The following is a 22,668-nucleotide window of genomic DNA, read 5'->3' as shown; positions in this document are numbered from 1 at the left end:
TGAGAGCCCTCTCCAGCACCGACCATACTGTCTGCAGATGGGAGCTACAACCAGTTATGGCAATTATTCCCACCTATGGAGCTTAAATATGCCTCATTTCCATCACTTATTTGTGATTGGCCGGTTTTGAAATATCTCAGCTAAGAGCAAACCTGCTTAGCAATGGGTAAACGTCCATTGATATATATGAGTATGTTGGAAATGCATCCATATTTAAAGCTGTCATGGCTTAGTGGTTTAGTACTGTGATTATGGTGCACAGTATCCCGGTTTCGAGGACTGTCATTGCTTTTTATTTTACTACTGGCCAGACCGGATAGGGGGTGTGGCTGTGATTAGCCGACTTTGCTCAGCTTTGCCCAACGTTGCTCGATATTGGTCTATGTTGCTCTATGCTGCCTGACATTGCCCGATGTTGCCCAACGTTGCGCTAGTTGGTGCAGTGTGCAGCTCCACGCAAACATGTTTTGTTTGCGCTAGTTGGCGCAATGTGCAGCTCCGTACAAAACTATTGCGCTAGTTAAAGCACTGCTAAGCTATGAGCAATTATACTTCACTGTGCTTAATACTAGTGGACTTTGCTTAGCAGTGCTTCACATTGCTTAAGATACGTTACTTATCCATTTATCAGTATGCATGACCATTCCACCTTCTTATATATATATATATATATATATATATATATATATATATATATATATATATAAAATATTGTTCGCTAACGCATAGGCCATTTCAATGCATTTTACTGGGATTTAAAAGGTAAATGTCAGGAATTATTTTTATGCACACATTTCCTACAGAAAATAGGTAGTGGAGTGGCGGGACTCGAACCCAGAATGCATACTGTTTGTGCGAGGGCTCTACCACTACGCTATTGCTATTGCCCTTAATTTGCACATAAAGAGTTTATTATCCTCTTCGATGTCTACACTGCTAACTGTAGCTAAGCAATGGGCAAACCCACGCATACACGTGCAAATACGGGCAGCTATATAGGGAATAATAAAAAAAAAAAAGAAACCTTTACATTTTACACTTGTACAGGGATTTAGAATGTGAGGGAGTGTAGTGTTGTGTATGTGGACATTTGAGCGTACACGCTCATTTCTGTTGACATTTGCAGCTTAGGCACTTGCAGGGGCATGGATATTTGGACTGCTTGGCAGTCTGACATGCCCCCTGCACTCGTGCACGGTTTGTGTAAGCCTTAGAGTTGAGTCAGCACGCCCTTATGAATAGGCATGATGCGCTGACATCATACCCTTACACTGCAGTGTCCGTGTAAGACTTAGTCTTACACGGGGGATTAGTGAATCCCGGCCATAGTCTTCTGTATAATATTCTGTGTAATTTGTAATTGTGCTACTATTTCTACCTTCTTTGCAAAATAAAATAAAAATAAACATGTGTAAAGTAATTTGCATGTCTGTGACAATGCCGTAGTTTCCCATTAATTCCTTAAACCCCCCCCTACTGTGTAGTCTCCTTTCCATTTTCTACAGGAAAAAAGTCTAGTCTTTGTTTCAGGATGAAACAACTAACCTAAATGGATACACAGAGTATGAAGTTCATCAACAGTGTTTTATTTTAGACAATTTGGAGCAGTTGGATTTATGGACATCTCCACAAAGTATATATGTCTGCCATAGATTCTACCCAGTAGCTTAGAATATGGACATTCATAGGTTCATATGTGGTTACTAGGTTAATGACCCCAGGGAGGCTTATTAAGCATAGCCATGCTTCCCAAATGTATCTGACAAGTGTTGATACCCTAGGGTTATTTTAAGAAGTATGCATAGGCTTAGGCATTGATCATCAGACATTTATAGGCTGCCTTTGTCCACTAGAGACATAAGTGCTAGACCAGGGGAAATTTCTGATTCCTCATCCATTGGTCCAAGTTATGTTTGAAATGGGTTAGGGAAGAACTCTGTTTCACATTGATGTGAAACATGTTCCAGAGTTGGGTAGTCTCTGAGACACATACCTGTCCCTCCCACATGTCCTGTTTATGTTTCAGATGAGGTATGGGTCCCTTGATTGAGTAATTCTGATGCTAGTTGTTTTGCAGATGTTCAACAGGTCCATCAAAGTAGGATCAGGAGATACTTTGTAAGCTAGGCATAGATAGCCTGTCAGCAATCTGTATGAGAGTGAGTTGAAGGATAGGGCTTTGAGATGGTTCATGTAGGAAATGTTGTTTAGGCCATGTATTGGTTGCATAAGGAATCTCTATAGACACTCCAATTGTTGCATATGCATGGTCAAGTACATAAAGAATAAACAAAATTCATGTAATCTGTTCATGAGCTACCATTAGTGAAAATCTAAGTATTGTAATTAATATGATGGATCAATAACTCCGCAAGAGTGAGGACTGTAAAAGCAACATGCAGTATTACCTGAACTCATAGGTAATCTTTTGATTTAGAGAAAAAGCCTATTGTATGGTCCCCATTTTATAAGTGTGAAGTTAATTAGTTCAGGTCCTGCAATGAGTTTACTTATGTCAGACAACAAAATCACAGTGTGTATACAGCCACCAGGAGATACTTTGAGCACTGTTGCTACCCAGAGGCCTCCTAGAAGACAAATGTATAATTAAGGACTTTTCCATTTTTCCCCTACAGATGGTCTGTAATACCATTTCAATATTCTCCTACCATCTGGTCTTGTCAGTTGAAAGTTAATATCTATGGTGTTTCTGAAATACACAATAGATGGCAAATGCTATAAGGAAGATAAATGCACATTGCTGAGGTAATTTATGATAAATAAACTGGGTGCGGCAGCACTGATTTTAACACGGTATAAGAGGAATGCACATATTACTTACTGCAACCCACTGGTTGCCTACATTCTTCTGGAGTACAAAGTACCTTATCTTATCATGACCTGGCCTGAAAATAAACTGCATTTTGATTGCAAAGTCCATTTCTAAAATATTTTGCCAAGTGAAGTCACCTTTGCTCAAGGAACATAGGGCAAGATAAGCAATTGTCCATTCTCCACATCTAGAATATAGCTGTTACTTACCTGGTCTCAAACTCTTCTAATATATATGGAGAAAATAAGAGGATCCACCCCATAATAGAATATGGGTCTAAACAATAGAAGGCCTCTCAAATAATAGAGTTTAGTGGTAAATGGCATTAAATCCTGGAGAGTAAAACCATGTATAAGCTCGCAGTTGTGGTTAGCATATAGAAGTGCCATCTGACTTGGTATAAAGACGCTTGCAAATCTCCCTTTATTAAGGCATTGTAGAAAATATGCAGATTTCTGCTGGAAACAAGTACTGTTTCAGAACACCGAATTATGTGTGCATACTGACACCATTGTCTTTAAAGATGCACTCAGACCACAAAGCCAGGTTCTACTAGCTATGGAAGGGTTTCAGCTTTATTACTTATCAGCATAATATAAGCGTTTGGAAACATTCAGTTTAACAAGAAATATTTGATGTATTTGGTCTGGGGTGGATAGCAAATAAAGTAGAAACAAAACAAAACAAAACAAACAAACAAACAAACAAAAAACTCTATTAGCAGATGCATGTGGGACCCAACCAGAAATGCCCTAATAAAAAAGTAAAAAAAAAAAATCACAATGACATTTTCAAATCTCCCCTTTCATGGCATCATAGGATATATGTCAATTAGCTGGAAAATGTAAGATTTCATCACACTGTCTCCTGAATGAACAATGATATACCAATATTTAATAATGCAATCAGATCAAGTAAGCCAGAATCAACTAGCTAGGTATGTATGCTGTCCTTACTGGGTCTCATCAGTACGGCATATAGGAAAAAAAAAATCTCTTTTCTGAAACATTCAGTTTAACTAGTAGAGTAGGACCTCACTGGTCTATGTGCATTATTAAAGATGTATGCGTATTGCTAAAGTCTGTATGATGGGTCCTATTATGTACTTGGTATGGAGCATTTGCTGTTATGTTTCAATCTTAATTTAGGTTGTTTAACTCTGTTCCAACAAGGTCGTGCCTGTAATACTATCACAAACAGCTTAAAAGAGTGTGGCTTATTCAAAATATTGATAACAAGTTAATACCAAGGCCTATAATAAGCACAGAAAAGATGAGAAAGAAACTACCAGGCAATAAAATAATGTTTCTCACAAAAGCTCAGCCCTGTTCCATGCCTGTACGTCCTTCCTTTTTTCCTTCCATCCTCCATTTGTTATTGTTTTTGTAAATGGCAATCTCCCAGAGGTACAAATCATTGATCTGCTTGTGGTTTGAAAAATTACAGCACAATGGATTCACTAGCCATTTTGTCAACAAATATTTCAATATCTGGAATGAAAAGTGAATGAAATGCCATTCTCCTTTTCAAATGCTACTTAGTTCATACAGCAGGGATACAATATTTGCTTGTGAAGCTGGTATGTAAATCATTCTATCTGGTTTATGTTTGTTTTGTTTTGCAGGTTTGATCATGAGTTATGAAATCACACTGAGAATATCCTTGGATGCAGGGGACTGTGCTGTAAAAGTTATACCAGTTTGCACCACCTTTATACCTGATTAGATATTTTTGTATAAATCACTTCCAGAATCCAATGTACTCTGTGTAGTCAGGATCCAAAGATTTATTTAGGGATTTTGTAGTCCTGTAGTCAGGGAGATCATTAGGTATAAAACTAATATTTTTTTCTGGTACACATTGCAAAATCGGGTCTATATCACGAAATCGAACTTCCAAAATGTCGAACACCATAAGTTCGAACTTGGAAGATCGAATTCGGAAAACATCGAAACTTCAAAACAGCAAATTGTTTTCCCAGGGAAAACATTTGCTGTTCCCAAAAACACACACATAACACAATCACACCAAACACCTTCAAAACGTACACTAAACCTAACATACACTACTATCTATGCACTATCCTTAACCCAGCCCTAACCCTAAAGTCTGTCACTATCGCACACTTACCTGACCCACACCCTAACCCTGAAGTCCATCACTGTCACACACTTACCTGATCCGTGCCCTAACCCTAAAGTCCATCACTACCGCATACTTACCTGACCCGCGCCATAATCCTAAAGTCTGTCACTATCGCACACTTACCTGATCCGCGCCCTAACTCTAAAGTCCGTCACTACCCATTCATACACTTACCTTGACCCGGTCCAAAAATGCCAAAGCTGCAGAAACGGCCAACCGAATTCTTTCCCTGGGAAAGAATTCTGGTTGCCGCGGCTTCGACATTCTCACCTTTTGAACTACCAAGGTCGTCCTTCTGGTATTCGGCATTCTTAACATTCGATTTCGTGATAGGAACCCGCAAAATCAGCACAACAGCAGCAATGTTTGCAGTGCTGTCTTCAGTATCTACAGATGTAGAACAGCTTTACTGCCAGTATTTTTTACAAGTTAAATATAGTGTGCTATGAATCCATTTAGTTACCCAGTCTTTGCCAAGTTATTCACATGACATAACTAAGATACTTCTGAGAGTTCATAACGAAAACAATATATAGGTCAAGAACAGTGAGTTTTATACACAGATGAAGAAATGAACATGTCCAGTACTGACAAAAATTTTAGAATATGCAGATGTAGAATTTAGCTTCTGGATTCTGGAGATGAGCAAATGTACATCCATCCTGTCCAACTGCCCTTTCACCACTGGTGGACCAGCTATTGCACCTATAAGGGAGCTAGAGCTGACTGAATGATTTAAGAATAGCAGGTCTTCATATCAATTTCAGTCTATTTTCATTGCCTATTCAGATCATCTTCTCAATATTGTGTAAATAGTGAGCAAAAGCTGCTTCCTTAAAAAGTACAGTTGTGCATTTATCCAAGTTTCATTATTTACCAATGTCAAGATTTATAATATGAATCTAGCTATTGAAGCTTTGCTATAGCATTGACAGCTTTGAAGCAAGACTATGCAAATCACTCATAGTGCCTCTCCAAACCTTAACCTCTGACATACTTTAAAATCTTGCAAGGGAACTGCACTGGTAGTCAGGCATGATTTCATTCATGAAGTCATAGATCAGGCCTTAACAGCAGACAGTTAAAGGAAAACTCTACCTTCTCCTACAGTTTAACTCCACTCTTAGGTTGCTTTTCTCCCTAGAGTAAAGTTCCAGTATTGCGTAAGTACCAGGAACCTGCTTGTACTTTACAAATCTTTCATTTTCTTGCCTTGGAATCAAAGGAAGATAAAGATCACTCACTTTTTTAAGCTTCATTTCTCACATAAGTTACAGAGGAATTTGTCTACGCCTGCATGACATACCACAGAAATAAAGAAATTTGTAGTCAGGTACTGCTGACAATCTTATATGGGCAATTAGTCCCGCTGACATCATGAACACAACAGCTGCTCGAAGAAAGGCAGAGAGGTGTGAAACTGTTTTCCATTGTCTTTATTGCATAGATGAAGAGAATGCACATTGATTTACAGCTGCTTCCAATGTAGCTATGCATTTTATAGCAAAACAGACCAATTAGATCAGTCAATGGTTCAAAGGCAGTTGTCACCCCTTTGGGAAGATTTACATCAGCAGCATCACAGTATTGAAAATGATAAATTTTAAACTTTATTTTTTGTTATTTCTACCACTTTATATTTTAATATGACTTAAATGTAGTATCAAGATGCCTGTGACATTTAGAGAAAAGTCAGAAATTGTTTTTCTTGTAATTCTTGTAAAGTATCAACAGATTTATAAAAGTGTGGGAGGAGGAGACTGTCAATTCATCTTGGACTACAAAAAGATGCTTTCAACAAAGGTCTGCAATTTAGCTACTTTTTAAGTCTCAGATGTATAACTCTTTAGTATACTGTAAAACAAGCTCTGAGACACACACAAATGAAGACCATTCGAGAAATAAATGAAGCAGCCCTATTACAAAAGATATGTAAGATAACAGTGACTAAAACTAATCCCATTATATGTCAATGGAATTCTGTTTTATTTAACAAGCAATAATTGTTAGCCTGACTGATTTCTCTGGTTGGCCATTCCAAAGAGCAGAAAGAAAACCTCCCCCTTCTTCCCATCAGCAGCAGGTTTTTCTCACCCATTGCTCTACATCCAGTTCAAAGCATTCAATATATCTCCTATCACGTGTCCCCTTCATAACATTGACCCTCCTTTCATTGACTTTTAAAACATTGAGGCAAAAACGTTGTAAGTTTACAATCACAAACTCCCAGAACATCGTATTTCCTCTCCGGGAAAGTAACTACTTGGCCACCAATGATAAAATCATAAACAGAATCAAATTACACCCACCAAAGAGGGTATCTTTGCCTCTCATACCCCCCCACTCCGTTACTTAAATATACCAACTCCAAGATCGCATTACAGCAGAGAAAGGTCAAAATTTACCAAGGCGGCCAAGTGGTTATTTTCTCAGAAAAGAAAGATGATGTTCTGGGAGTTCATGATTGTAAACTTAAAACATTTTCATCTCGACATTTTGAAAGTTGACGAAAAGTGGGTCAAGGTTATGAAGGGGACCCCAGCCACATATCTGCTACCTATATTTGTGCTCTTTAATTATAAAAAATTAAAATTAAAATTTTCTTCCACTAATGTCACAGTCTGAAACTGGTTGCCTATTGGTTTTAACACATTGCTTCCTAAAACTCAGTCACCTACTTTGTACTTGTGTCCACATTGTTATGTTATAATAATTAAAATGTTTTTAATTATAGCTGTTGCACAGTTCTAATTCCCTAGTGACCATCATATATTATTCCTCTTCATAGAATGCTTGGAAGAATAATTTAACTTAAATATGGTTTCTTCTGTTGCCTATGCAGAACCAACATAATTATTGTGGCACTGATGCTAATCCAATATTATTTTTTGTACCCTATCTCTTGCACTGTCCCTTTCTAATAGTCACTAAAGGAATTTAGTGTATGCTTTCCCTACTAGCCTGTCAGCTAGCCTATTACAAATCAATTTAGGTTATTTTGTCACTTGCAGTATTTCCTTGTTTGTCTGAATTTATGCTTTATTATTTGGTGTAAATCAAAGGTACATTCCAGTACAATAACCATGTTATATTCAGATGGGAAAAATTATGATGTACAATTTTACAGTTCATGGACTGAGGGCTCAGATTTGTGTGAGCCAAAGGAACTACTTACAGTTTCCATCCATCTGTCCACAACCACTTTTCTCATTTTGGAACATACGGTCAGGGTGTCACTTCAATAGTGGCAATCATCAACAGCCAAGGTTGACACTGCCAGATGGCTAGCCCTGCTGTGGTGCCAGTCTGTTTGCTGCAGTCTTAATTTGGGAGAAACATTAGTGAGACAGTCATGCAGTATGTACTGTGACTTGACTAGCCCTTTTTGATTTATAAATGTGGATTTTTTCCAGAAACATTTTCCATATTAGGAAGTATGTAATGTAAATAGTTAAAGACTGTCTAAAGCAACAGATAAAGGATGCCTCTACCCTCTCATCCTCTTTGCCTTATGTTTTACTTTTTGAGTTTTTTATCGAATAATAACACATTTATTTAGTTAAATGGAGTCAAAGTACTCATAATCTATTAGTTCATCTCATTCCCATAACTGGAAGAAATAGACAGCAAAAATCCAACTTATTTGTTTATTTATATTTTTGCAACTATAATATTTTGTGTAGCAATTTATATTACCTTACAAGACAGATATGTGTCGCTAGTCTAGAATGAATGATGCAAAGCTGATGAAAGCATGTTAGCCAAAGATGACTGAGAAGGTCCGGCAGAAAATTTAGAGTTATATTCACACTATGCCACTATGCTATACAGACTGGTAAATAATGCCACTAGGAAGCTTAAGCAGAAGATAGAACTAAATCTATCAATTAAACCATTTATCTGGAAAAAGTTTAAATGTAGCGATAACAACATTTTAATAGATTACAGTTAAGATAAATCATGAGCCAATGAGAAAAAAAACACTGGCATTGCCTCTAGAGGAAGTCTAAGAAGCCACTGATTCATACTACAGACATTGAAAGTAAATACCGACTAAAATACCTTCAAGTAGGGTACCAGGCTATAAAAAGGGTACTGTAAAACAAAATAACAGCAGTATGGTAGCCTCCACTCATGAGGTCATTTTGAGGAATGACAATTTACAAAATAATACTAAACTCCTGTGATAATTTGGAGGTGTTGCTAGTATATGAATGATTAAGTTTTTTTTTTCTTCAGTTTCTGAGTAAAGATGTCCTTTAAATAATAACACCAGCTTCTATTAAAATTCCTGTTTTGCTGTTATTATATAACTAATGTTGTTATGGAATTAATTATACTAAACAGATATTGACTAATAAATTATCATGGTGGCTTATGAGACTGACGTATAATTACAGTAAGTAAAATTAGAACACAAGGTGTAATTTTTATTGAAGTAACTCATTTTGTATATGCTCAGTATTATTATGGTCATAAAAATTAACTTATGTCTTTTACAAGTTGAAACAAGAAATAAATATTGATCATTGGCATGGTATACTACTATAAAAATATACAAGAGAAAGCACATGAACTATCAAAAATGCATCATGCTAAGCACTTTTGTCCAGAAAATGTACAAGACTTCCTTAGAGCACTAATCTGTAGATACGATTTATGTATGTATGTATGTATTTATTTATTTTGTTCTTTTTCATTTCTTTTTTTAATATCTTTATTAAATTTACACATATGACAAAGGCAATCTTACATTTATATAAATGAAAAACATACAAAATTATATCACTTTAGTTGCAAACAGTTTACATCAGAGACACCATTGACAACACTAGTTGTGAATGTCATACATCACTTATAAACCATCCAGTCAATGTCAGTTAAGCATTATATAGCTCATTTATTTCTTAACCAGGTTAGAAGACTAATTCAGCTGATCAATTTTCTGACTCAGCCCAGGGCTGTACAAAACAGATGTAGCAAGACTATAACTGAGTATAGTACACAACAAGAACTGAGTAATTTTGAAATCCTAATATGTTCATCTGTTTGATAGCACTGATATATGTCAGGAGCATTGCAAAAAATAATAGTAATAATAATAATAAAAAGTGTTATGGGTATAAATATAATCTTACCTTGCTAGTGATGCTGCTGTAAGGGAATTATTTGCATTAGCATTCTTTAAATATGAATTTTTGAGGGCAAGTTTAAATTTAAGAAGAGAGGAGATAGTTTTTAGGTTAGTAAAGAAGAAATTTCATATTCGTGGAGCCTTGACAGAGAATGGATTGTCTATGCAGTTCGGGTTACTTTGTGGAATTTGTAAGAAGGGGTGAGATGTGGATGGAACCTAAGATGCAGTGGTGAATCTGTTTAATTCTACTGCTGACAATGGAGGGGAATATACTCAAATTAAATATTTTAAAGTGAGGATTTCAATAGAGCGGCTCTGCTTTATCAGGAGCCATTCAGCTTTAGTTAAGGTTGATTGATGATGTTTTCTTTCATGAGATAAAGCAATAAACCTGCAAGTGCTTTTGACAATGGTTTCATGTTTTTTGAGATAATTCTGGCAATGTAAAGTTCATAGTCATATTCAAGTTGTGCTATGGTAGTACACTTTCTCAATGGCCAGTCTACATGTAGGAAAGGTGAATTGGGAGGTTTTTTTAGCAATAAAAGAAATGGTTTTGAAAGATGAGGTTCTGACTGAGCAAGATTCCTTGATATCTGAAGTATGGGATAATTTCAGTAGTATCAGATTTTTGTAGCATATTTGCCAAGTTTGGAGGTCTTTGACTAATTTCTTTTCCATGCCAAAAGTCAAGGATTTTGTTTTTTATTATTTAGAATTAGCTCTTGCTCATTAAGCCACAGAAATAGTTGATTGTGGTTTTAGTGTATTCTTTATAGTGATGTGAGAGGAATTTGCTTCTTTAATTATCATATCAACATGTTTGAATATTGGGAGGGTCAGCAGGAAATTTACTGATGAAAAGAGAGTATTAGTGAGAGAACAGATCCTTGTGGAACACCTTTTGACAAGAGGAACAGAGGGTAATGTTAAGGAACCTAGTTGTATTTTACTGTCTATTGCTTAGATAGTCCTTATTCCAGTTTAGAGCTTGGGGGCTAATACCTTTGCTAAACTGGCAGCTGAAAAGAAGGTGTGACCTATAAGATCAAAGGCTTCAGTCAGGCTATAAAACTGCATCTATAAAGGGTCCTTTGTGGAAGTTTTGAAGAATAAGTTTATAATAAATAATCAAAGATGAGTTTGACTGAAACACAAAAGCATTGAACAAACTCACTGGCAATTACCACTAAAATTATAGCAAAAAAGTATTTGCAAATGTAAACCAGTAGGTTACATTTGTGATTACAAAAAGTAAACAAACAAAAAAACAGCTTTTTAGGTGGCTCTTTTGCTACACCTCCTGGAAAGTAAATATACTAACTCCAGGATCACACAAATTCAAATAAAGGGCAAAACCCCTGGAATTATGTAACGGTCAATTAAATGAACTTCGACCTTTACATAATTCGACAAAGTGTACCAGCAACAGAAAACTCCATACATGATAAAGTGAGTACAGCAATAACTCATATAGCACTAGATAGATAGATAGATAGATAGATAGATAGATAGATAGATAGATAGATAGATAGATAGATAGACAGATAATTATCTTCTTAGTAAAGGTAATAGCCCGATATCTATTGCTGGCCTCGTCTATTACCTGACTCTCCTTACTGATCCTTTTCATTTCTTCATTAACCAGATAAGCCCACTTGAGAAAAGTGCCTCCTTTTAAGAGGTGACCCAAGAGCATTGTCTGGTTAAGTGTCTTGACTGAGCAAACTAAACCTGGGACTGAAAAATAAAGCTTATCATCAGTTCATAGCTTTTACTCTCTGTGTGAAACACCCATTAAGTCTGTAGCCATGACCATTTTACACATTTATTTTTGTTGTTTTTTTTAGCAGCCTATGCAAAAATTAACACATTTACATTTACATTTTGAAAATGAGATCTACATACTAAAAGCACAGTATTTATAATTAAGTATATGATAGTATAGCTAATTTAATGTGAGAAGATGATTATTCTGTGTGTAATGACTGAAGAGAAGAACAGTGAAAGACTAGATGTGGTTTGTCCTACGTCACTATGTGCTGAAACAGAAAAATGACTGTACCTAGCACACCACTGTAGTCATGAGATCAGCGTGATATCTCACGGGATACTTCCCACAGGCAAAAAATAAAAAGCAGAACTGTTCTTCTAGAAACAGCATAAATATTTTGCAGAGTAGCAGTCATTAAACAATTACTGCAGTTTACTTTTTCACTAAAATAATGTTAACACCCATTCTTTTTATTTTTGCCCAGTCTAGTACCATTCCACTTAATATAGCAGTTTACTTGTAGACAGTCTACAATAGATTTAATTGAAACATTATCTTGTATTATTTAATGAAGGCAAGAAATAGAGTAGATATTTGTAGCTGGGTCTGCACCACAGATTAACTTCAGTCTAACTTGGACAAGATTTGAGGGCAGTTTGTTCCTTATTCACGTTCCTCTGCTACATTGTGTGGCTAACTCTTGGTGCTGGATAATGATTATAATAATCTAATGAGAGACAATAGTAGTAGTGTGGCTAAATGCATTTAAATCAGAGGCAGACATGTAATAACATCCATTCTGTCTGAACATTTGTTGCTGTAATAATGTACATCATCCCAAATAGCAGCGATACCCATTAACGGTGAGGCATCATCTTCAGTAGTGTGATATTGGTCACTTCAGGACAAGCATTGCTACAGCAATGATAGAGGATTCCCCTTGTATTAACTCATTAACATTGACAGTGCTGATCACTCTGGTTTTAATCGTGCCTAAAGTGCTACTTGGGTGGCTTACTTTTCCCATTCAAGCTGACAGCGACGACATATAGACTCCACGCAGCCATCCATCCTTTACTGTAGCTGTCATATCTTTTGATAACTATGTTGTACTTTGTTGGATGACCGAGAAACTCAAGCATAGGTTGTGAATAAATCATTTTTATCCCGTGGGGGGGGGGGTAGCCAAGGATGTGATGAAAGCTATGCCGTTAGCAGTATTTGAGCAGATGAGTGGCATATTTGTCGCAGCTGGGAAGGTTATGAGGGTAGTATGGAGGGTTATGAGGGCAGTGTGCAAAGTTTTAAGGTCAGTTACTGCACGCATTTTGCTTGCATACATGCTGCAGGTCATACATTTATATCAGAAAGCTTCACTTTGATTGGCATACTGTGTAGCTTCGATGTGTAATAGGCATACACTGTACAAGTTTTTGAGTTAATATATGTTTGTATTGTCATGCTTTTACTTCATTTACATCTTGGATGTAGACATCATGGAAAATACAGGATTAGTGAGTAAATACCATTTTGTATCAGAGAGTTTTACCCTGATATATATACTGCATAGCTTTGATATAGTCTATTGCTGCACAAAATGACTCAGCAGCCACTGTTCAGTTATTGCAGTTAGGGATCCCAAAAGATTGCATATGTAGTATGTTATCATCAAATGTTTATGATAACAATATCCTTGTAAAATAACAGCTAAGGGACAAATTACAATTGTTTATGACAGAGTTGAGAAATGATGATAGTAAGCACTGCTTTTCCTGAATTTTGAGTTTTGCTGCATAGGTAGGTATTCTTATTTTGTGTAATACTTACATATTCTCTGTCTCTTTCCACTGTATAGTCCAATAGTCTTTTTCTTAAGCATCCTCCTTTCTGTTAAAAAAGAAGCCTGACAACTGCTCCCACATCCTCAGTTAGACAGGTACCTCTGACTGTTCCACTGTAGTTATGAATAGGGACACTTTATTATTCACATAAATAGTGGGTTGTTGTTCTGGATGCTATTTGTCAGTTTTGTTATATTACTAGTGAGAGAACAGTGTCCTACTACAAGAACACTGGCTCAAAACATTGAACAACAGAGATTATACGATTAACTGGTCATTCTTCTCCCTCTGGTAGTTGATTGTACTTTATTTGCTGTTCTCTTAGTACACTGTAACTGACTGACAAAAAGTCACTTACAGATTCTTAACGTTTTGCATAACTTTATTCCTTCAAAACTGGACTACAGTAACTGCATTCTAATGGAACAGGACAGCTCTTGAGCTTTCAAAGCATATGTTAGACCACAACTCCTTTTGCAGAAAATGTAAGTACTGAAAATATAACTTGTGAAAGTCACTGATTTCTTACCTTGGACAAGCTTTGTGAAGTGTGCATATAAGGACTAATTACCATCCCCTGTCTTGGGAGGTGTCCTCACTTCTCTTGTATCTCACTCTCAATTCTTCAGCCATCCCACAAATCCTCAGTTATCTGATGACTCCTCTGCACCCACATTTTACACATACTTACCTTTTATCCTACTTGGGGTAGTCTTCTCCTCCATCTAACCTAGAAGTCATTTGCACTGTATACCCTTGACATCCACTCCACATCAGCCACATTACACTATTTACAGCACCATCATCAGTTTACTGTGTTTCCACTCACTTCCTCAGCACAACGTTTTGCAAATTCTCTCTCACTTCTCTCCTCATTTATTCTTATAATTGTATCATTCCACTTTGACACCTCTCTTACTCTCAATACTCTCACAACTTTTCTTCAAGACTGTCCAGCATACTCTCATTCCTTTCACCTGAATATCTCTCCTTTCATCACTTACCACAGTGTTCATTCTCTTCTCCTTTATAATACTCATCTTCCATCTGTATCACCTACAAACACATTCCATATTCCCTCCAGAACACAGCTTGACTACCCTCCCCTATATTAACCACATGACACCTAGTCCTCCAATGAGTTTACTAAATCTCCACCTATTCAATCCTCCAGCTCAACTCACCATGATGCTAACTCATGTAATACTGATTAGCACGCTGAATACACTGAGTCACCTCACCACCTACCATATTACTCTCATTCCATATCCCATCTCCATTACTCACCCACATACAGTAAATGACAAAACTCTTCCCTTCTCTCTGACTATATCCTTCCCTGTACAAATCTACATGTTCAAATCTCTTCATATATGTATATTACGGTTAGGGATAGAACTCATTCAGTCACAGTAAAACAAATGCAAATGCAAGTGGATCTATACTTCTACCCCCCAACACTTTCATTCTGAAACTATCCACCCAAACCATAGCCCCATCCAACACCCATTAACCACAGCCAACCCCTTGGCATCCAATGCTCTAATAATGATTTTCACTCTACTCTAATGACAATAGCCTTATTCTTTTCAGCATTTATCTTAGAAGTATCTGCAACAAAATCGAAGACATCCATGCATGTTTATCTTTTTATTACCCAGACATTCTAGATGCCACAAACCTGATTAGGACAAGAAATTACTGACAAATAAATAATTTGCCCAGGCTACAAAATGTTCAGAACAGACAGAAAAAATAAAAAAACAGGAGGCATATATTTTGTTTATAAGAACACAACTAAAAATAAACCAGCATATTAGGCACAAAACAAAACTGAAAAACATCTAGCCAGCAACAACCCAAAAAGCTTCTGTGGCGATACCTATGCAACACTAAGATAAAAGTGTGGTAAATGCTTTTGTTCTTTGATGAATAGACATTTATCTCAATGTTCACCCTCTACACCTTCCTAAAAATTAAATATGAATTAGAACCAGTTAGGAGAAAAAGCATAACATCTAATACAGCACTGTGGTTAACAAAGGAGACAAAACAGCTCATCCTACAAAAAGACGAACCCTGAAAGGAAATGTACAAAAATAAAACACAGTACATCTATCAAAATTTTAGACATCTCAGAAACCTCAGTAGGTTCCATGTTAAATCAGACAAGAATCATATGACAGCAACCTTCAATATAAGCATTAAAATGACCATAAGCTATTCTGGTCATCCATAAAAAAATAATGCACCATGGCCATACCATTATGCTCTGTTCTACTACTTCTAACAATATTGGTTCCATCTTCACTCAGTTCAGCACCCTATTTTATCCATACAGTTCTTTTCCTGTTTAACATCCACTCCACTTCCCTCCAGCCTCCCTCTGTTCTTGAAAACCACACAATGTCATTTAGCTTTCACCCTGTCCCAACTTCAACTTTTAGAAAATTAGATAGTGAACTAAAATCAACAACCTTACCAGCTGATAACCTTCTCAATGAATATCTTAAAATTGCTGGAGACACAATAGCCTTCCCGGTTTCCATTTGGATTAACTGGTCAATAATTAAAAGCTATATCCCCTTCATCTGGAAAAATCATTCATAATATCCTTTCACAAAGGGGGTCCATAAACTGAACTAACAAACTATAGACCCATTGCAATGTTATCTCTTGTCTCAAAAGATTTTGACAGATGTATCCATACAGGTCTATATCATATAATCAAACGTCTTATTTAGCGAATGCTCATTAGTCGAACACTAATGAATGAAAACACTAAATAACGAACGTTCCTTTCAGCAAAATGTTTCACTGGATTAAAAAAAAACAGCCGGTCAACTCAGCAAACCACAGAAAAGCATCACCAAACAAAACCCACCATAGTGGGGGGCTGTGCTCCCCCCACCCCCCAACTAAATATACCAACTCCAAGATTGCACTACAGTGGGGAAGAGGGCAAATCCTTGATGATGGCTGACCGGCTGTTTTCCCAGGGAAATGTTTAGCTGAAACGAATGTTCGCTATTTAGTGTTTTCTCTCATTAGTGTTCGACTAATGAGCATTTTCTAAATAGGACGTTTGACTATATGATATACGCCACATCCATACACAGATTATGCAACATATAACTAAGCATAACCTCCTTCCCAAGACACAGTGCAGGTTTAGGCCAAACCATAGCAATACTATCGCTCTTCTCAACTTCACCAGCATAGTCAACCAAAACAAGAATGAGGAAATCTAGTGTCCTCTCTTTTCCATGATCTATCTAAAGCATTTTGTACTGTATCTATCAAAAGCTCCTTTCTGAACTTACTAACCTAGGTCGTATGTCCTCCTCATTCTCCTGGTTTTACAATTGTCTAAACAATAACCAGCAGGCAGTTAAATGACAGCAAAATTTCTTATCTTCTCTACAAGTCTTTCTTGGTATACCTTAAGATTTGATACTTGGCCTATTTTTATTTAACATTTTCAAAAATAAACTCCATACTACTACTAATCTTGCCACTTTTGCCCAATAAGCTGATGACTCAACCCTCATCTGTTCTGCACCATCTATAACAGAACTACAGAAGATCTGATCAACTCACCTTCACTGCCATTGAATCCTGGCTTAAAAACTCTAACTTACTTCTCAGTCTCCAAAAAAAATAAATAAACATATGTTATTCACCCTAAAACAATACCTGAACCAGTAACACATGATATTCTTCCCTGTCACTGTTGAAGTATTCATCACATGCTGGATCTCCTGCTAAGGATAGCTCAGTGTCTAGCCAGTATACCAAAGCCTTTACATCCTCCTAGCATTGTACATCAGGGATACACTCCCTACACAGGTGTAGGGCATAAAGGTGATGTACGCGCACTCAGTACTCAGAACTTCTTTGATGCCAGTCCGAACACCATGGTTGGATGTCAGTCTGAATGACTTTCACTCAACTAGTTTCTACCAAGCCATTTACAGATAAGTGCCCCATTGGGATTCCTTCTTTTTCTCTTTGTAATCTTAGAGTTAATTCACCCAGGAAGGTGAAATTCCAGTGTGGAAAGTGATTCCCCATAAAGATCATCATGAGAAGTGTTTGTTCTGCTTAGGTGCTAGGCATGACCATACCCAGTGCTCCATTTGTCAAAATCTGTTTGCAGCCATCTGTCTTTCTTGTCCATCTACTTTGAAACCAGTGTCATACATTTGACCAAGGGTACCATGGTTGACTCCACCCACCCCAAGGTAGACATATCTTAAAAAGAAGGCTAAAAGTCTAATTCTGAATCTACTGCCGTCCAGTCTCCACCAGACATTTCTGTCAAGGTGGATGAAGACCCTGAAGACCATACAGTGCTGACACTAGTTTCCTCTGCTGCAACCCTGTTAGAGGCATACCTCTCACATATCCTATGAACACTGAGGCAGAATCATGGCTAACCATTTCCGAATGTCCTAGAGGGATTCCCCAGATTCCTGTTAGAGAAGAGGTTCCTGGTACCCTTATAGAGTCTAGGCATGGCTCTGACCCCCTTAGGTTGGTCAAAGCTGACATTCCATTAAAGTAGATGCAGAAAACTAAACATATTCCACCCAATGTTAAAGACCCTCAGAAAGAATGGCAAGACTTTATCAAGAGTTTGTTCAATGCCCTAATGACCTTGAAGACCCCTCAGAGGTTATCTGTTCCTGCTTCTTCTTGCTCTTCTACTCCAGCCAAAAGGACTACAGAATCTGATTGCTTGGATGAGGAGTTGGATTCAGAAGATGAATCCTTGGCCTATTCCTCACATATCAGAAGAAGAGGTTTCTTGAGTCCTAATTCTCCCTTGGAGGAGCTGTCAGTGGAGATATCATTGTGGTTTGCATGATGGAACATTTTAAGTGGGATTGCTGCCTAGTTTCTGACATTCAAAAGAGGCATTATGAGTTATTACAAATGGAATCTCCTTAAACCTTCTGTTGTGCCCCCTGCATTGGATGCTTTATTGGATATGTTTGCAGCTGCAACTCTTCTCTCCTGATTCCCAAACTCTGTCCCCTAAGAAGCCAGACCACTTTTATAAGGTGTCTGAGGCCTTTAAGTACCTTTACAAGTGTCCTTCAGACCCTGCTGTGGTTTCTGTTTCTGAGAAGCCATTCAAGCTCTTATCCTCATCTGAATTCTTCCCTCTGATAAATACAGACTATTGAGAGGTTGCAGAGGAAAGTGTATACTTCTGCTACTGTGGCCATCAGGGCCATAAATTATCAGACCAACATGACCAGGTATGGTCTGGCCCTTTTGTCACAAATTGGGAGCTCTTGCAGACCTTTCGGACTCTGAAATCAAGACTGCTGTCCTCCCCTTATTTAGTTTCACTTCACAGGTAGCTCATCACTCTATCAAATGTAGTTATGATGCAGTTGATGTAACTTCAAGAGCTGCTGCTTCAGGTTCAATTATAAGGAGGTATTCTAGGCTTTGCTTTAAGGTCCTAACTTATGATATTAAGGCTAAGCTCTTAGTTGCTTTGGACAACCAAAATCGTTTTGATACTGCTGCTGCTGACTTATTTAAGACTTTACAAGACAAAGATAAAGTTATGTAGGACCTTAAACAAATTTTGTTTCTCCTTTCCCAAAATTTCAGAGAAACTATCCTTCTAAGTCTTCTTTGGTCTGTAGGCACCCTTAGCAGCCTTCCAAAGAGAAAAGGATTCCTAAGCACATATTTTCTGATAAACCCACCCAGACTTCTAAGAAGCAAATTCCCCCTTTTCAGGACAAATATGACTCCATCTGATATATTTATCCCCCTCTTCTCAACTAGGTTCCCTTGTCTCTCAGGCTTTCCCTGTCTCTCCCTGTCTGGCAACAGGTTGCTTCAGACTTTTGGGTGCTTTCTAATACCTGCCATGGTTATTTTATGGTGTGGAAACCCCTTTCCAGGTCTTCCTCAACCTCCTTCAGACCAACTTCTTCACTTTTGTGTGGTCCTGCAGGGTCTTTTGGATCAGTGAACCATCCAGTCTGTTTTAGATCCCAAAAAGGAACAGGGTTGTTTTACTCCAGGATGTTTGTGCTTCCAAAAAAGAGGGGTCATGGAGACCTAGCCTAGACCTGTACATTCTCAACACCTTTCTAAATATTGCTTCTTTCCTGATGCTTTTCCTCCAGAATCTCTTTCCTGACTTGCTTCTACAGGCATTCCTGGCCTCCCTAGACCTAAAGGACATCTATCTTCATATTCCCATGTACCCTGTCTTCAGAAAGCTTTTATGTTTCTCTGTTTTTTCCTCTCATTTTTAGCTATCTTCTTTGCCCTTTGGTCTTTTTCTGGCCCCATGAGTATTCATCAAATGTCTGGCCCTTGTCATAGCCTTTTGGAGATGTTAGGGAATCCAGATATTCAAATATCTGGATGTCCTGCTTCTTCAGGTTTTCTCCCAATCCAGGCTTCTGCAGGATCTCCACTTCACCATGCTTTTTCTTCACAGTCTAGGATTCACCACCAATCTGAAGAAGTTAGCTCTGACTCCCTCTCAAGACCACATTTTTTCGGTTGCAGAATCTAAAACTTCTCTTCTCTCTCACAAAGGTTCTGTCTCTGACAACCTGCTTTCACTCTCTGCTTTCCCTTTCTCTTATTCCTGCAAGAGAATTTCTCAGGGCCTTGGGATTCATATCATCTGCCATTCCCATGCTTCTCTTTGTCAGGCTTCATACGAGGAAGCTTCAGTGGTACATAAATATGGTTTGGCTACAGCATTTCCATCCTCTAGAGTTTCTGATACTTCTACTACCTTGTCTCAAACTTGAGTTTCATTGATGGATTTGGCAGATCTCCCTTAAACTAGGTCTGCCTTTTCAGGCTCTTACCTCCACCCAAGAACTATTCATAGATGCTTTGATCAGGTCTGGGGAGCCTCTTCCAACAATCTGAAGATTTAGGGTCTCTGACCCCTTCATCGGCAGTCAGACCACATCAACATAAAAGAGATGAAGGCACTCACTCTTGCTCTGCAGGTCTTCTACTCTCTTTGGTTTCCAGGCCCTCTAAATGTCTTTACAGACAGCACCACAGTCTTGTGGTACATCAAAAACAGGGGAGCACGAAGTCTTATCATCATTGTATACTAGCCTCTCAGGCCTGAAACTTTGCTATCTGCCATCAGATAACTCTTCAGGTGGTCTACATCCCTTCAGATCACAACCATGTGGCAGACTCTCTGAGCAAGTCCAGGACACAACCTCACAAATGGATGCTTCACAGTGAGGAGTTTCTGGACATAGTAAATCGGTGTGGTATTCCTCAAGTAGATCTTTTTGCCTCTCCTCTGAGCAGGCAACTTCCTCACTTCTTTTCCAAAGTTCCAAGTCCTCTGACTTGGAATGAGGATGCCATGTCTTTTTTTTTTTTTGGAAGGGAATGCTCCTATATGCTTAGTCTTCTCTTCCTCTGTTCCCCAGGGTCCTGCACAAGATCATGAAGACTCTCCAAGATCTTTTTGGTGACTCCCTTTTGGCTCAGAAAGCACTGATTCCCCCTTCTCCTTCATCTGGCCAGGACAGTCATCACAAATTACCTCACTGGATAGACCTTCTCACACAAGATAAGGGGTCTCTTATTCAACTGCACTTGTCCACTCTTCATTTGACACTTTGGGGGATAGGGTTTTGATCTCTTTCAGGCACCACTTTTCTAAGGATGTGCTTAGAGTTCTGCAGGAGACCAGGAAACCCAGTACCAGAAAATCCTATATGACTTATATGGAAGAGATTTTCTGTTTAGTGTCTGAAGCATTTCTAGGATCCCCTCTCTGAAGGGATCACTTTGGTCCTTTATTACTTGTGTGAACTGATCCATGCTGGTCTAGCATATTGTTCCATTAAATCTCACTTGCTAGCAGTCTCTGCTTGCCTGCCCTTGAGCCACTGTTGGTTTCTCTTTTTGAGGTCAAACAATACCTTAAAGCCATTCCTCATATCAGCCCACCAGATCTGACTCAGATGTTACTATAGCTCATGATCACCAAAAAGCTCTTGAGCTCCTCCCTTACACATAATGCACTACCCCCTAACATACCCCAGATCTTGTTTGCTGCTTTCATGAATAGACATGGTCATCTGAGCTCTTGAGTTATTTCTTGTTAAGACAAGTGGTTTCTCCTTATATTTGCTATAAATCTTTCTCCCATCCCATTACACGATGTATTTCTGATTTACCATAGTCGGTAGCTAACGTTTCATTTTCTTTTCAATTTTTCCTTCCTATTACACTGTTGTGCATTCTCGATACCATAGCTGGTATCTATTTTCCTTTATCTCTCTTTCTGTCTCTCTCTATATAAAGATATAGATATAAAACAACTTCCTCATTGCTATTTTTTCAGTATGTCTGATAAACTGCCTTCTGGTTTTAAAAAGTGTCAAAGGTGTGGGCACAAATTGCCCTTATCTGATGCCCATAACTTATGCACATACTGTTTGGGCCCAGGTCATCTTCAAATTGATTGCTCCATTTGTAAAAATTTAAATCTATGGGCAATAGCAGACAGGAAGAACAAATTAATATTGAAAAGTTTACTTCTGTCTTCCTTTGGTGAAACTCACTCTGGGGCTTAGTCCCCCACATCTAAAGCTAAGAAGCCTTCAACCTGGTTTCCGAGGCTTTCTGCATCATTGATTCCATCTTTGGAGCTGCCAAGAAAAAAGATCAAGTAGGATCAAAAAATACTCAGATACTACTGCTTCTGATCCAATATTTTTGCCTAGCAGACGGTATTTTCCTTCCTTGGATCCAGTTCCTTCAAGAGTACCTACCCCCTTTTTGGCAAGACGTCACTCCAGGTCACTTTCCCTCTACTCATCTCATTCTTCCAGATGTTTGACCAAAGAAGAGGTGGACAGAATGATAAGGAGATTTCTCTCAGCATGGATACAAATGGGTGTTATCC

The sequence above is a fragment of the Protopterus annectens genome, chromosome 6.part1, assembly GCF_019279795.1.
Source record: "Protopterus annectens isolate FY-2018-M chromosome 6.part1, PAN1.0, whole genome shotgun sequence".
Classification (NCBI taxonomy): domain Eukaryota; kingdom Metazoa; phylum Chordata; order Ceratodontiformes; family Protopteridae; genus Protopterus; species Protopterus annectens.
The sequence above is the reverse complement of the archived record's forward strand: the minus strand, read 5'-3'. Positions refer to the sequence as shown.